Raw genomic sequence first — 17,424 nt, 5'->3', positions numbered from 1 at the left:
TGGCGTACGTCCTTTTCCACGGCAAAGTCCAGATGTATCAAGAGTGAAATGGCCGTGGAAATGTGCGGTGCCTCACGCCAACTTCATGGCTGGCGTACGCACGTTTCTACAGCTGTTGATCCTTGGGCAACACAGAGGTGATGCTGAGAAGCTGTTAGAATAAATAAATGTGAAAACGATTAGTCCTCAGAGTGATGTGCACATCAGAGAAACATCAACAATTAACACTGATGAACAATTTACACACGTGTCTGCAATTAGATGAGTGGATATAAAAGCATGCGGAAAGTGGTGCCGAAAATACCGTTAACAACAACGGCTGCTTTAGCAGTAGTAGAAGATTTGTAAATGGCGCAATACGAAGAAAGCGTGTGTTCAGAGACAGATGGCACTGGCTCATCAGCTGCTTTAGGTTCCTGAGGCCAGTCCTCCTGGAACTGTGCGCAGAGCTGCAGCTGGCAGCGCGACACGGCGAGGAGCCATGCGCTGCCTGTATCCATACAGGTTCTGACCACACTGGGGTTCCTTAGCTCCAGGGGCATTCCAGAGGGAGCTGGCCGACCGATCGGGACTGTGCCAGTCGACCCTGAGCCGAGCCATGCCAGCTGTGTGGGACGGAATTATCCGCATGTCAGCCAGGTATATCAAATTCCCATAGCTGAACAGGCCAACATTAAAGCGCAATTTGCAACGACAGCCGGTTTTCCTAACGTTATCGGAGCTATCGACTGCACACACATGGCTACAGTATAAAAGCACAATCACAGGATGAATTTGTTTATGTCAACAGGAAGCATTTTCATTCGATCAATGTACAGATCTTATGTGATGCGCAAATGCAATTAATCAACATTGTGGCGAGGTGGCCTGGTTTAACGCACGATTCATACATTCTGAGTAACAGCATGGCTGGGAACAAACTACAAGCTGGCACTGTGCGCGATGGGTGGCTTCTTGGTGAGTAATTTATTTGTTTAATTGTCCTAATATTAATCCCCCTGATGCGCACTGAACATGTGCGCCCCCAAATATTATCCTGTCTTCACAGCATCAGTACTAGTCAGTGGTTAAAGTTAGTGACTTGCTGTTTTTTGCTGGTTAAACTACAGCTTCAGAGCTTTCTAACAAGCCCCTGATTGTCTCTGTATGTAAAGTACTCATGTCAATAAACCCGTGCGTAAAGTGTGACGTTTCTTAATCAGCCACACCCTTTCCCCGGTGCACTTCTGCATTAATTTACAACAATAGTGTGTGATCCGTGTAAGTGGTGTATAATATTAACAAATGGAAACTGTAAATCCAGTTCACATAATTATTTGTCTGCTTTCAATTGACCCCAGGCGACTCTCTGTTCAAACGGGGTGAGCTCCTCCTCTTCTGTCCCCCCGCCTGTTTTAGCCACACTTTTGCGGTGGGCAGCCCTCCTCCGCTTCACGTCCACCTTAATGTCGGACCACTTCTTTTTTAATTCTGCGTGGGTACGCTTTTCTGTCCCCACAGCATTGACAGGCTCACACACACTCTCCCACTCACTCACCTTGCGTTTTGTATTGATGCCGGAGGACAGCGTGCCAAAAAGTACATTTTTGTGCGCCTCCACTTAAGTGAGCGTCTCCAGTTCGCATTCTGTGAAGTTTTTCTTTTTTCCCGCCTTACTCATTCTTTTCTTTTAGTTTTCTGATCGTGCAGAGAGGGGAATCTTAGGTGCAGGATTCATTTAAATATGATTTGCATATTTAAATAGGAGCGTGGACAGGGAGAGGCCGGGTACACCAACATGTGCGCTCAATTCCGCGTTGATTGGGATGTACAAAGGAAATGTGCTTGGATTCATGTGTACGCACAGATTCATACATCTGGATATTTTTATGCGTAAGATGTTTTCTGGATTTAAGCGTACGCCATGTTTCAGTAGGAAATCCACGCAAGTCTTTGTACATGAGGCCCCAGATGTCTTTCCCCCATTGATTTTTCCAGAATAAACTATCTGACTTTTCGGCATGCGTTTCTTGGATGAAGTAAAAGTCTGCTGGTTTCCCCTGACAAAACAAGAACACCCCTTTCCTTTTTAAGTCATTTCTAATCCCCCTCGAATTTATGGACAAAACAGAAATAGACATGACTGGACTAACACTTACAAAAAAAACAAACAGAACGGACAAACAAACAAAAGATTTAACGAAATCTCGATCCTCTCTTAGGTCGAGATAAAAAAATAAAACTGCCCCCTCTCAGTGTTAGGCCATAGGGCTAAATCAAAATGTTCCTCTGTATAATTAGTGATATCTGTTCAGTATTTTAGTAAAGAGACAAGAAAAGCTTAAGTGTATAAGGCATTACATTTACATTTTTTTTTTTCGTAGTTTTGGCACATTTAATGTGATCTTAGGTCACGCAGTCACTCTTCGTCCATCGATGTAGGCGAATGGCCCCCTGAAGCCAGCACTCTTGCCCTCCTTACGGGCCTGCTCCACCTGGGGCCACAGCTTGTTTCGGGCATTCTTCACCTGTTGCGTAAGGTCTTCAAAGACCCTGATCTTGCGCTCCTTGAGCACCGTCGCTGTCCTGGCGTCCCTCCAGACGCGGTCCCGGTGGGCTCTGGATATGAAAAGCACAATGATGTTGCGGCTGGTCCTCTGCTCCCCGGACCGGGGGCCCAGCCGGTGTGCGACATCCACCGTCAGCTCCAGCTGCTCCTTGATTCCCGATGAGACCTGTCCAAACAGGTCGGTGATAATCTTCCTGGTGTCCTCGCCGGTTGTCTCGGGGATCCCGGCCACCCGAAGGTTCCAGCGCCTCCTGTACGCCTCCAGCTCGTCGCATTTCTCCTGCAGCTCCGCTTTCTCTTTTTGCAGTGCGGTGACTGTCGTCTCCAAGGTTTGAACTTTTGTTGTTACTTCTTCCATCTGCTTCCCCATGCCATCCAATGTGTCTTTGACCTCTTTCACAGTGTTTTCCACAGAATGTGTGCGTTTAAGCGTTTCCATCTGCAGCCATTCAATTCTTTCCATTGCAGCAAAAATGTGGGCGTTAGAAATGTGCCGATCATCATCCTCCGCACTGGCTAAAGTTTTTGATTTTTTTAGATGGTCTGTTAGGTTGGCTGGCAGTGCCTGAAGCATCTGTAGTGGAAGCTTTCTTGAGCTCCTCGTCCATTTTTTCCAATTGTTCATCCATAGCTTTTCTCGCATAAGAGTGTATATCCTGAATATTACTGATAATTGTCCAAAAGCAGCAAATAATGTCCAAATGAGGCTTGTGTTGCCGAAGTGCAGCGTTCAGGCTCACCCACACAGGTGCGTTCATTTAGCCCAATCAGCACAGTGGCTCCATTTCATAATCTTAAACCTCTTTAAAAACCTTTAGGTCCTTTAGTCCTTCTTAGTAAAGTCTTTGTAGCTTATTAAAGCCCTTTCAAGGTAATGCAAATGTCAGTTTACCGAGTTAGGTGCATTACACGGTTTCTCACACCACCGGCATGCTCCCACCGCGAGCTCACTCCCTCCATTCCACCCGTTCCTGATCTCTATCGACGAACTACTAACACTCTCTGCTGTTTCCTCCTCCTTCCTTCCTTCCGCTGTCTTCGTTGGTTCATTTATACACGCGAAACGCGTTCTCTGGCTGGCTGGATTGTCCGCTCGGGCTGCTGTACATACATGGCTGCGCAAGATGGCGACCTCTCTAAAGCAAACAAATTTTATTTTATAGCGATTATACACTTGCATAAACATATTAATGGGTAGAATATTCAGATTCAGATTCAGATTGACAATAAACCATGCCAAATATTACACACTGGCCCTTTAAATGACGAGGACTAATCTGAATGCCTAACAGAAAGACACAATACAATTTCTGCCTGTGTTAGACCTTGACTGAAGTAGCCTACATCCTGATGCGTTGATCAATAATGTGATCTGCCATTTTCACCTCCCTGGGACACCAGTGGCAACACTTGTAGGCTGAAATCAGGACGATCACATTAACTAGCGCGCAATCATCAGACTTGACAATTATCAGGAGAAAACAATCTTTGGTATCTCAAGATAACGAATTAATAAGTCCTTATCACGAGATAACAGTGCACAAAAAAAAAGAATAATACATGGCCGTTCTCATCTTCCATAGTACTCGTACTGTGCGTTCTTGTATAATTATTTTTCATTGCTATATGTTTTTTCTTCAGACAAATCTGATAATTGTTGCTCGGTTTTGGGGTGCCGTTTGTAAAGTGTCTCACGCTGAAAATAACATCAACATTTTGCCACATTTAGCTTCAAACAATGTTTAAAAAAGTATTGTGAATTTTTTAACGTCACCTTTTACCACATTTACAGCAATATTTGTTAACTTAGAAATATATTAAATAGTTAAATCTAAATATTAAATGTGGCACCTAAATGTTAAATGTTAAATCTAAATATAAATATAAATGTTAAATCTAAATCTAAATGTTAAATCTAAATGCTAAATATAAATATAAATCTAAATGTTAAATCTAAATGCTAAATATAAATATAAATGTTAAATGTTAAATCTAAATGTTCTGGGTGAAACTAAATATTTAGCTAATATGCAAATTCACACTGCCGGTCACCGGAAGTACCAAAATAAAGGCTTGAGATGGTCAGACTGTGTTTATAGAATCAAATAGCGAATTAAAACCAACTTATCGGGGGAAATGAACACTTGAACATACATTAGCGTGATAATAACTACCTAAAATAACAAGAAACATGTTTGGAGAAATTTTATTTGACGTGTACTTTGAGTTGTTAGTGTCCCTTCGGAGGGACTAACAACCTAAGCTAAGCTAACAACCCTTAGCTCTTAGCACCGTTAGCAGTGTCTGTAATGACTCATTAACTCTTAAACAGTCCGTGAAAAAAATATTTTTTTCCAGCAGATGTCTTAGTTACAACATGATTGAGCTAGCAAAGTAGTTTTGTGTTGCGATGTGTGGTATTTATTCAGTTTTGGGAAATCACGATGTCTAGAAAGCATCAGTGGCTGCAGCAGCAGCAAAGCTATCAGGATGTCATCTGTTAAAAGCCTCCCGTTGTCGGATACGACATGAAACTACTCAAGTTCGCTCAATCATGTTGTAACTAAGACATCCACTGGAAAAAAATATTTTTTTTCACTGACCGTTTAGAGTTAATGAGTCATTACAGACACCGCTAACGGGGCTAACAGCTAACGGTTAGCCCTACTAATCTACGATAACCATGTTATTAATTTCAGAACGTGATAGTAATATTTGTTCAATCATAGTGTTTATATACTTTACAAACACCAGATTAGTCTAAACGGTGATATAGTGACGTGAAAAATGTGAGATATGCATATACAGTGGTGGAAAAAAGTTTTCGGACACCCTTAAAATTTTACACAATCTCAAATATTATCATGAAATATTTGTGGAAAAATCTTTTTTGTGTTTCAAAAGGTGTGGCTGCATTAGACAGATACAAACAAATACAAATTATATTTTTTTGTTTATTGTTTACAAGAAAAACTAACAAAACTAAATTCTTGACAGTTTCAATATGTCAGTTCTCAACATTGTCGGTATCAAAGTCAACAAATAACAGAGAATGTGTTCAAAACTGAACAAAAAATAAATAAACCATCACATCATCAAATTAATATTTAGTAGTCCTGCCATTGGCACATAGTAGAGCTCTAATCCTGGCTGGCATGTTCCCTACAAGCCTTTCACACTGTTGAGGGGTAATCTTGTCCCATTCTTCTTGAATTACTGCTTTTAATTCTTCTAAATTCTTTGGTTTAAGCTTTGAAACAGACCTTTTGATAATCCACCACAGATTTTCAATGGGGCTCATGTCCGGGGATTGAGCTGGCCACTCTAAGACCTGGATACTGTGCTCCTGCAGCCAAGTTCTACTGGCCTTGGATGTGTGGCAAGGGGCATTATCTTGTTGAAACATCCAGTTTTTACCTCGACGGAACAGTGCACGCGCAGAAGGGAGCATGTGGGTTTCGAGAATGGTACAATACTTGGTAGAGTTCAATGTGCCATCACAGACAGTGAGATGACCAACACCAGCAGCACTCATGCATCCCCAAACCATGATACTGCCTCCACCATGCTTGACAGTAGGTACTGTACATGCTGGAGATAATGCTTCGCCTGGCCTTCTGCGTACCCTCACATTAGTAGGAGGAAGATAAAACTGGAAACTGGACTCATCTGACCACAAAATCTTCTTCCAGTTCCTGGCTGTCCAGTTCTTGTGTGCCTGGGCTCAACGACGCCGGGCTAACCTCTGTCTCTCATTGATCAGGGGCTTCTTGATAGCCTTGTAGGACCTTAAGCCATGATCTAAAAGTCGGCCACGTACAGTGCAGGTGGAACACTGGACACCAGTTTGGTTTGACCACTGCTGCTGAAGCTCCTGTGATGTGATTCGGCGGTTTTGCCTGCACATGCGGATCAGGATGCAGTCATTTCTTGCTGAAGAAACCCTTGGACGCCCAGATCTTGGTTTGTCTTCCAAGCTGTTGGTTCGTCTGTATTTCTGCAGAGTGTATCCAACTGCTGAAGGACTGCATCTGCACTTCCTGGCTATCTGGCGGCAGCTGTACCCTTCCTGGCTGAGAATCTTTATCTCCAGGCGTGTTTCCTGCATTAGGTTCCTTGTTTTAGCCATTTTTGTGTCTAAAGAACTTTCAATGTGCTGGCTTTACGTAGACACGAAGCTTGGCAACAAAAATTGTGTCTTTTAATAAAAAGAACGACCTTCATCACTGGTACCAAAATGACCCAATACTCAAAATTTCTTATGTATTTTTATGGAACCAATCAATTTTAAGTTTTAATGGCTTTTTTAGGATTTATTTAGTATTTTGGCTGTGACTGTACTAAAAGAAATTGCACTTGAAGACCTAAGAGTGATTCTTAATGCAATATTTCACAAATGCATGGGGTGTCCGAAAACTTTTTTCCACCACTGTATATATGTAGCTAAACTCCGCTGGTTTTCTACCCGGAAGTAGAACAACAAGGTGATTCCCTCTGAAGGGACACTAACAACTCAAAGTACACATCAAATAAAATTTCTCCAAACACGTTTCTTGTTATTTTAGGTAGTTATTATCACGCTAATGTATGTTCAAGTGTCTATTTCCCCTGATAAGTTGGTTTTAATTCGCTATTTGATTCTATAAACACAGTCTGACCATCTCGAGCTTTTATTTTGGTACTTCCAGTGACCGGCAGTGTGAATTTGCATATTAGCTAAATATTTAGTTTCACCCAGAACATTTAGATTTAACATTTAACATTTAGATTTATATTTATATTTAATATTTAGATTTAACATTTAGATTTATATTTAGCATTAAGATTTAACATTTAGATTATATTTATATTTAGCATTTAGATTTAACATTTAGATTTAGATTTAGATTTAATATTTAGATTTAACATTTAATATTTAGGTGCCACATTTAATATTTAGATTTAACTATTTAATATACTTCTAAGTTAACAAATATTGCTGTAAATGTGGTAAAAGGTGACATTAAAAAATTCACAACACTTTTTTAAACATTGTTTGAAGCTAAATGTGGCAAAATGTTGATGTTATTTTCAGCGTGAGCCACTTTACAAACGGCACCCCATACTTGGTCTCTTTACTCATTTATTTAGTAGTGTCCACACACCTTCTCATTCTACATATACAGAGAGGTATACCGGTGGCTTTACAGCCTACATTTTATTGATTATCTCTTATCCCCACGGTCAGTTTGGTCGTTGTGACAGTGCGACGCAACACCACTGACGCTAGGTGGTGCCAAGCTAAAAAAAAACCCGAATCCTATCTGTTGCCTTTTAAGTTTTTAGTTTTACCCATGTCCCATGATCCACTAGAGGTCAAGCCAGCTCTCACTTTGAAACATTTGGTCAAGCCAGCCCTCACGTTGTTTTGCGGTGCACACATATACTACACATTACAGCAAGAGCGAGAAAGGACTGATTTCAAAGTAAAAGCAAGCTTCCAAAAAGACCTCAGGGTGCAGTAAAAGCAAGCTTCCAAAACGAGGGGTCCAAAACTACCTCAGGGTGTCACCCAGAAAACATCACATCAATCTCACATAGCATTTCAAAATACAAGCCCTCTGAACTGTCATATTTCCCTGTGCTCCATCTACAGTAAGATTTATATATTTTTTTAAAAACTACCAGTTATTACTCAACCGTTCCACTTCAGACTGATAGTACACGACCTCAGGGTGTCACCCAGAAAATATCAGGTCAATCTGATGTAGCATTTCAGAATAAAAGCTCTCTGAACTGTTATATTTTACTGTACTCCTTGTAGATTAAGAATAACATTTTTTAAAAAAACTACCTGTTATTACTCAACTGTTCCATGTCAGACTGATAGTACACGATCTCAGTGTGTCACCCAGAAAATATAGGGTCAATCTGATGTAGCATTTCAGAATAAAAGCCCTCTGAACTGTCATATTTCACTGTGCTCCATCTACAGTAAGATTATTATTATTATTTTTTTAAAAAAATACCCATTATTACTCAACCATTCCACTTAAGACTGATAGTACACGACCTCAGGGTGTCACCCAGAAAATATCAGGTCAATCTGATGTAGCATTTAGGAATAAAAGCCCTCTGAACTGTCATATTTTACTGTACTCCTTGTACATTAAAAATAACATTTAAAAAAAACCTAGCTATTATTACTCAACTACTTTTTTCTGGGTGACACCCTGAGGTTGAAGTGGAACGGTTGAGTAATAACGGTTAGTTTTTTAAAAAATACATTAATCTTACTGTAGATGGAGCACAGGGAAATATGACAGTTCAGAGGGCTTTTATTTTGAAATGCTACGTCAGATCGACGTGATGTTTTCTGGGTGACACCCTGAGGTCGTTTTGGAAGCTTGTTTTTACTACACCCTGAGGTCGTTTTGGAAGCTTGCTTTTACTTTGAAATCAGTCCTTTCTCACTCTTGCCATAATGTGTAGTATATGTGCGCACCGCAAAAAAACGTGAGGGCTGGCTTGACCAAATGTTTCAAAGCGAGGGCTGGCTTGACCTCAGTATCCACTAACATGTAGCGGGCTTTATGACCTATACTGCAGTCAGCCACCAGGGGGCGATCCAGATATTTTGGCTTCACTTTTAGGGAGCTGTTATTTCGTCTATCTTCATATACAGTTTATGCTTGGGGCTTAAAATAAAAAAAAAATCCATAACTTTTGTTCAAATTAAATTTCTTAAAAGGTATTGACAATTAAAACATAGAATACTGGAGAACTATGCCCTTGTCCATGATTGGCAGAGTAACTGCCATTAAGAAGGTTTTTCTACCATAGTTTTTATACCTCTTTCAAAATTTGCAGATATTGATCTCTATAATTTGTTTTGGGTTATACGAAAATGACCGATTATTTATGTATTTATAGGCCCACTCTGGATGGAGGTCTGGGTCGTCCAGTATTAACAAATTACTTCTGGGCAGCTAATGCTGGAGCATGGGCAAACTGGCTGTGGGATTCTCTAGACCATGAATCATTCAATTCGACCCCCCTCTGGCTAAAACTAAAGCTTATGTCCTCAATAAAACCACTTACATCACCTCCTCTGTACTTTTCATAAATCCTGCATCTGCTATTAAATTAGCAAGTTATAGTTTTGTTGCCAGAAATTCACTGAATTTTCTTACTCAAATTAAACATATCTACAAAGTCCCCAAAGTGGATATCATTTTGCCAAACCCATGCCTTAACCCCTGCAAGGTATCCTTATAGAACAGCTCATATGAAATCCTTTGAATTTGCGCCCCTTGAATGAAGTTATGTCCTTAATGTTCAATTATGTTGTTAATGTAATGTTATGGAGGTTAGGTTTAGGCAATAAAAGTTACTGGGGTTAGGTTTAGGAAAAGAATCATGGTGAGGATGTACCTTCAACTGACTCAAAGTTCAAACAGTTCTGAACATGTGCCCCCTGGAAGTCTCAGGGGAAAGTCTGCATTTTTGTGACCCATCCACCACCCTAACCTGTCTTCTTACAAGACCGCTTGGGACCACCTTCTTGTTTACTCCAGTCAGCCCATTGGTCATGTGATTGCAGCCTTTCAAAATGCGTGGGATTTGTACGACTTTGGGTGCATTACTTTTCATAGGAAAATGTATGAACAGTTTGTAAGAACAGCCTGACCCCAGCATTGTTGGACAACACATTTGCTACATGGTATGTAAAAGTGTTTATGTGCATAAAGGACTTCTACTTAGACAGCAAGTTTTCTTCTTTTGGTCACTTGATCTTGAGGTACAGTCTGCTGCACCCTAATTTTTTTTTGCGTTATATGCAACTCAGGCATTTTGTGAGGGAAAAATTTGAGTTCTCCTGTGAGAGACAGGCTCTTTTGGAATTGCTTTCTCTTTTGCCAGACTTAAAAAAAGTATCACCAAATTTGTGGATTACTTCTCTAAGGATTTTGAATCTGTCAACTGTATTAAAAGGCTTGGGAAAAGGAAATCAATGCATTATTGCTTGACAAAATATGGAGGATTGTACTTTCCTGTATTCATAGTCTTTCAATAAACAACAGACACACGTTAATTCAATTTAAAGTGATTTACCATTTTTATTATTCTAAGGTTGCATTAATTCTACCTGTCTCTGTCTCTAGTCAGTGATAAATGTAAATAAAATGATGGTACATGGTTGCATTTCATTTGGAAATGTCCACTATTATATTTATTCTAGTCAAGAATCTTTTTCTTTTATCCTGGGGTTTACCAGACTTGGTTGTCTTTGGATGCTTAGAGGACTCTTTAAATTCTCTACTGAATTGGTGACACTGACTTGGGGTGTCCACCTTGAAACTGGGCTGATTGTATAGATCTTCTGTGCTGTTGGGGGAAGATGTGCGTATGCCTATTTGGATGTTGCTGGTGACAAACCAGTCTTGTGACCTTGTATGCTTATATACACATAGCTGCGAGGGTCGTAAGGACAGAGGGATGTCGTATGCTGTAAAGCCCTGTGAGGCAAATTGCGATTTGTGATATTGGGCTTTATAAATAAAATTGATTGAAATTGACTGATTTATTGAGCTATGTATGCAAATATTGTGTAAATAGTGCGTACATAATTATATCTATGTATGCTAACCTGTGCAATAATGACTGTTAAGAAAAGAAGAAAAATGAGAAAACTGTTACGGGAGACAAACTCCAGAAGAGAAGCTCCAGGGAAAAGGGAAAAAAATGGGGCTATATAGAGCCTCATCCTGGGCGCCCTGTAAACACATATAAGCAGGATGAGACATAAACACGAAAACAGTAAAGAAATGGTCTAATATCAAAAGCTTCATTCAATTAAATTCAATTCAATTTCATTCTCATTTTTTTCTTAATATTTTTCCTATATATATTTTTCCTATATCTCTTCTTAATATTATCCCCATTGGTGCTTGACACTATATATTTATATGTATTATCCGTTTTTCTTGTTGTTTGTCCTTCTATATATACACATTGTAATGGACCCGTAAAATGAACAATGTGTGTGGTCTTTTTGGGGCTTTCAGTTCAGTTCCTCTACATGCACACCTTCTATATCAATTTAAACTGAATATTTACTGTACTTAAGGGATCCAATGTATTTAATCGATGTGTATACTGGTCATCTATTGTGATTATGTGACTTTTTTTAAAAAAAATAATAGTTTAAATAGTTCTCTAAATACTTTTCTTGGGAACATTTGTTGTTTATCTGTATTTATATGTTTATTGTTTTTCTATCAACCTGCTCAGTTCCCTACCTTTTCCTTTCCCAACAACAGCCTCAGATTGTATTGATTGGTGTTGATTTGTATGTGGTTTTTTGGTTTGCCTCACCTGTACTGCATCCCTGGCTTGATTGGGGGGTGGGACCAATACCTTATATGAGCAAGGTGTCTCCTTTGTCCTTTATCCTGACGAAGATCCATGTGATCGAAATGTTGATCTTATATAATAAACATTTGAGGAGCTATAACAGTGTGCGAACTTCACCCCTTTTTTTTTTTTAAAAAAAAAAAGTCTGTTTGCTTGTTGGTCCTGCACCTGTAATATCTTGGGTGTGCGTGCTCTACCCCACTTTGTAACCTGTGCAGTTATACCTGCAAACACGTCTGTGTGTGCAAAATATGTGCAATAGGGCAATGTGCAATTTACACCAGCACTTTACAAACTTGTGAAATAGGGAGATATATAATCAGCACTTTGAAATGGAAATGGGCAACGTGCAATTCTTTTCTTGTATATCTCAACACTAATGCACTTTAGCACTCAAGCACTTTAGCACGTAATAATCCAAATTACTATGGTCACTTAATTTCTGGTTTGTTATGAGTAACATGGTTTATTGTTTGTTAGTCTGCCTATTGTACTTTTCACTATTATTGTTTTATTGACTGTATATTGTTAACACCAACCTGCCTAGGGACAAAGGATGGAAATTAGCCACTGGCTATAATCCTGCATATTTACACGAAAGTGTTTATTAATATGTACTCAATTCAATCAATCAATTTTATTTATAAAGCCCAATATCACAAATCACAATTTGCCTTACAGGGCTTTACAGCATACAACATCCCTCTGCCCTTTGGACCCTCACAATGGATAAGGAAAAACTCCCCAAAAAAAACCCTTTAACGCCCTGATTATTTCAAAAATAAATACAAATAAAAATAAAGCATCTATGTCCTAGAATATGCAGCTTCTTTGCAGCAACATTTAAAGCATTGTCATGGCTACATATGAATCTAGACTGACAGGGATGTAAACTGTAACTTCTTCCTCTTCCACCAACTTGACTGGTTCGCAGAGGCATACGACAGAAAGGCAGTAATTCTAGTGTCTTACACTCTCATTAAGCAGTGTTTGTCTGCTCTAATGAAAGCTGAACTCCTTAGCATGTCTGAGAAACTGGCTTATAGGAGTTAATATGCTGACATCACAGTGACAACATGTAGTTGCTGGTTTGCAAAACACAGGCAGCGTCTATTTGAACCTGATCAGTACACAAGAAAATACAAGATTAACATCCCATCCATGGTGCAATCTAGTACGATAATACGGTGTACAAATAGATGGGAGAGGGGTAGCAGAATATTGTGGCACAGCTTTCCTCCTGATCATTACCATGAACGTAGACACAGGTGGATAACAGCTGTGAAAAGAATGAACTGGACACTAGGATCAGACGTATTTGAGGTACACATTTCACATCGCAATTTATGTAATGGCTCGCTTTAATCTCATTTAACATTAGCATGCACAACCTAGCCAACTAAGTCTAAGACTGTCACTAATGTTAAATGTGATTAAAGCGGGCCATTAGTGAAATAAATTAATGGACAGCTTTCTGGGAACTCTCTGTCACTTTAAGGCCAACAAGTCCAAGAGACGTTGAGTCACATCATGACTTTATTTCGACCATTTGCCCACATGAAAACAGGATCTTAGGACAATGGTGATTTTAAGGAAAACTTGCTTTATAACTGAATAAACACCATTTAAAAAAGCCCAACAAGGATTTATCTTTGTAACAAGAGTGTGAAATCAACTAACACATGGAGTTATATGAGGTACAACACCAGTGAAATGTAATCCCATCAGCTCCTTTAACCTGTGTGCTGTCATTTAGTCCGTTTGTGTGTCTTCTTACATTGTTGGCTGCATCAGAATTGTCCATGTTTCAATTGTCCACACATCCTGACCGCAACAAGCCACCTCCGAACGTCATATAGCAGTGATCCACAGCAGGACCAGGACCACACCTCACATTCCCAATGTTACACCAGTCCTTATTCACCGTAAAGCACACACCTCCTCTCCTTCTCTCTCAGAGTCCTCTGCTCTGTCAGATCGGCATCCAGAAAAAGAGTCACCTATCCAGGATTTAGCCAAGTTTCAGTAAATGAAAGGATATTACAGTTCCTGATATGCTGTCAGAACTGATGCAGCACAGAGGTTGTCCAGTTTATTTTCAAATGTCTGTACAATGGCTAGCAGGATGCTAGTTAAGCTGGAGCTCAACTTTTTCATCCTCCCTCGATGTTTCCTGATGTTTACATGTGAAAACCTTGACCTTGCTATCTAGCTCTAAGTCGGCAGACGGAGAGTTTACAAACTGATGAGTTGATTTCCTCATCCTGATGATGGCCTGCAGCCACACGCCACCACTGTCCTCGCCAACCACGAAAAGTACCACTAGCACTTCCAGAGAAGTGTTTTGCAAGACATTATGTCACAGTAAAGCTGATCTTTGACCTTTTGGACTTAAAATGTCAGCACTACATTGTTTTATCCTGTTAGACATTTGTGTGAAGTTTTGTCATAAATAGCGAAGTGATTCCTAACTTATGGCCAAAAACGTGTTTTGTAAAGTCACAGTGACCTGGACCTTTGACCACCCAACTATAATCAGCACATTTTTGAGGCCAAGAAGAAATTTGTGCCAAATTTGAAAAAAATCCCTCAAGGTGTTCTTGAGATATCGCACCCACAGGAATGAGATGGATGCAAACATGAATCACTGCAATCGGTTGAGAAATATAAATGTTATAGTGCTTTTTATCCAGAAAAACTGCGGCTACCCTGTTTACTTCAGTTTGTTTACTACAAGTCTTGCACTCTCCAATATTTTAACAATACTGATACCTGATCCAGCAGCCAATGAGGCATCTATGTTTCTAGATCTATGCTTGACATTCTTAACCCATAAAACCTTCCATCATTCCGCTGGAGTCATGGAGTGTGAGATGAATATAATGGTAATATACAGTATAAGTGACAGAGGGGAAACAAGTGTTGGGTGCAGGTGGTGGCCTGCTTTCTCTCCATGGGCCTGCTGCTCTCCGTCTGTAAGCAAATCTGTCCAAGTAGACCAGACACACACACATTTATAGTGCTAAGAATGACCGTGTAAGCAAAAAAACAGATGATTCACACACTACCTGGAGTCAACGATAGTATATGCCAATGTAATGTAAAGAGCACATGCCAATAAGCATTTATGTCAATCATATTCGTCATATCGTCATAGCAAGAACATGTCCAAGAAAATGTCCAGTAGAAGCTGAAATACTTGTGGCTTTCGGACGGATTTGCTAATTGCAAAAACCAGGAAGTTCCTTTGCGTCACTCGTGTGATTTTAGAGCAGATTTTTAACAATTCTATTTACACTGTTTCAGTCTGTCAATATAAGGCTGTGAAATCAGCAGATAAATGAAAAATACAGGAGGCTGTCAATAAAAGACTGTTAGAAATGGCAGAGGATGACGGGACTGACGGAAAAGGAATTTAGTTCATGGAGAAGGTGAATTCTCTGTTGCCTTCACTTCACAATATCTGTAGTGTTTACAACAAATTTAAGATGTTAATCAAAAGAGGTACTTAAATATTTGTATGAGGTAACCCTTTCCACAGTGTCATTGTGAATAATGCTTTCCTTGGCTGTGTCTCTATTAGGGCTAAAATCAAAAATCAACTCCTTAGTTTTAGATACATTTAAGAAAGTATTATTATTCATGAGGGTTATATGTGACAGATTATAGCTCACCAAGTCCTTTATACCAGTTGAAATATCTTTAAAGGGGCAATTCAACCCAAAAAATGTAATTTTACACTTGCCGAAAAGTGATTTAAGTTCCTATCTTGTGACTGAAAGGTTATATGTGCCATAAAATGACTTGATTTCATTCATGAGGGTTATATGTGAACAATCATAGCTCACCTCGTCCTTTTAACCAGTTGAAATTGAGTGGCAACTTCAGAGCATGAAAAATTAAGCCAATGTGCCGGTACCAAAAACTGCAGATCATCAAAAGTCCATTTGAGGCTGGCTCCAAAAGTGAGTTAGTCCCCATAGACCCCCATGTTAAAATGTCCAACTTTACAGCAGAAATAAACATATTTACATCCTGGTAAAAAAATAAAATAAAATTTGGTTTTGGTCTTTATAGGTAATTTCAACAATTATTCGACAATTATTATGGTGAATTTTTATACAACTCACCTGTTGACATTTTATGAAGGCTTAAAATTATGCATATTTAAGGGTAGAGCTGCTTGAGTGACAGGCTGTCTGTAGATAGTGTGCTCTTCTCAGTCAGATCCACCTCTCTTTCCTCCACAGCTTCACCCTCCCATCCAAATATGGTCACTTCTGACTCCAAAAAAAGATGGCGACGGCCAAAATCATAAACTCAAGGCATCAGAATGAGAGTTCAAAAGCTAATGGGTGACGTCATGGTAGCTATGTCCATTAATTTTAGTCTGTGGTTGAAATACCTTTAAGGGGACAAATCAACCCATAAAATGCAGTTTTACAATTGCCAGTCAGTGATTTCAGCTCCTATCTCGTGACTGAAAGGATATATATGTCATCGTATTGTTGTCCAAAATATTCTTTTAAGTTTGCTACACAACATTTGGAGAAGCCTGTAGATTACTAGAAGAAAATAAGACGGTCAGACAAGACAAAATCTAACTTTCCTGCATCAGTAGGATGTGCCATGTTTGGAGGAGAAATTTCTCTGCATCTGACCCTAAAAATACCATACCTACAGTATAGTTTGGAGGTAGAAGCATCATGGCATGAGGCTGTTTCTTCATGGGACCAGCAGAATCCAAATTATCAAAGGGAAGATGAATCGAGTCATGTACCAGGACTTTTTGAGAAGAATCTGTTGCCATCCACCAGGACGGTAAGGATGAGACGCAGGTGGACAACAATCCAAAACATATTGCAAAGAGGACCAGGGGCCCGTTGTTCGAAAGCAGAATTAAGCAATCCAGGATAAGTGGAAAAGCAAGGCTGGACAAAGTCTGATAAGTCCATCCTGGCTTAATTGGTTGTTCGAACGCCAAGCCAGGCTGAGGAGGAACGGCTAAGTCAAGCAAGGTGTATTTTATTCAGGTAAGTGCACGTCCACAGCTTTCTTAAATAGACCACATGGGTTGATCACAGTTTCACTGATGCACCAATGGAGAGGACACATGAGGCTTACTTCTCGCCCAGTGAGTAGCGTGTCATCATGGAGACTGATGAGGAGGTTAAACACATAATAACTAAAAGAGGAAACACAGCAGCAATTATTAAGCAGAGAGAAAATGCGTGGCAGACAATTACGTAAGTAATCTAAAAGTATACACTTGCTGCGCAAATCAATCTGTCACAATTACAATTAAAGTTCCTTTCACAAATTACCACTTGTACACTTTGCCTTAAAGGTGAGCAGTGGAAGTTAATATTATTCAGGAAATGTACCATGATGAGTCTTGATTCATTGCGCCAATCTCTTATAGGCTATAATCTATCTCATTTAATGCTCATACAGCACAAATACAAGTGGACAAAAGCGCA

Source organism: Epinephelus lanceolatus, chromosome 18, assembly GCF_041903045.1.
Source record: "Epinephelus lanceolatus isolate andai-2023 chromosome 18, ASM4190304v1, whole genome shotgun sequence".
Classification (NCBI taxonomy): Eukaryota; Metazoa; Chordata; class Actinopteri; order Perciformes; family Serranidae; genus Epinephelus; species Epinephelus lanceolatus.
This window is presented reverse-complemented; position numbering follows the sequence as displayed.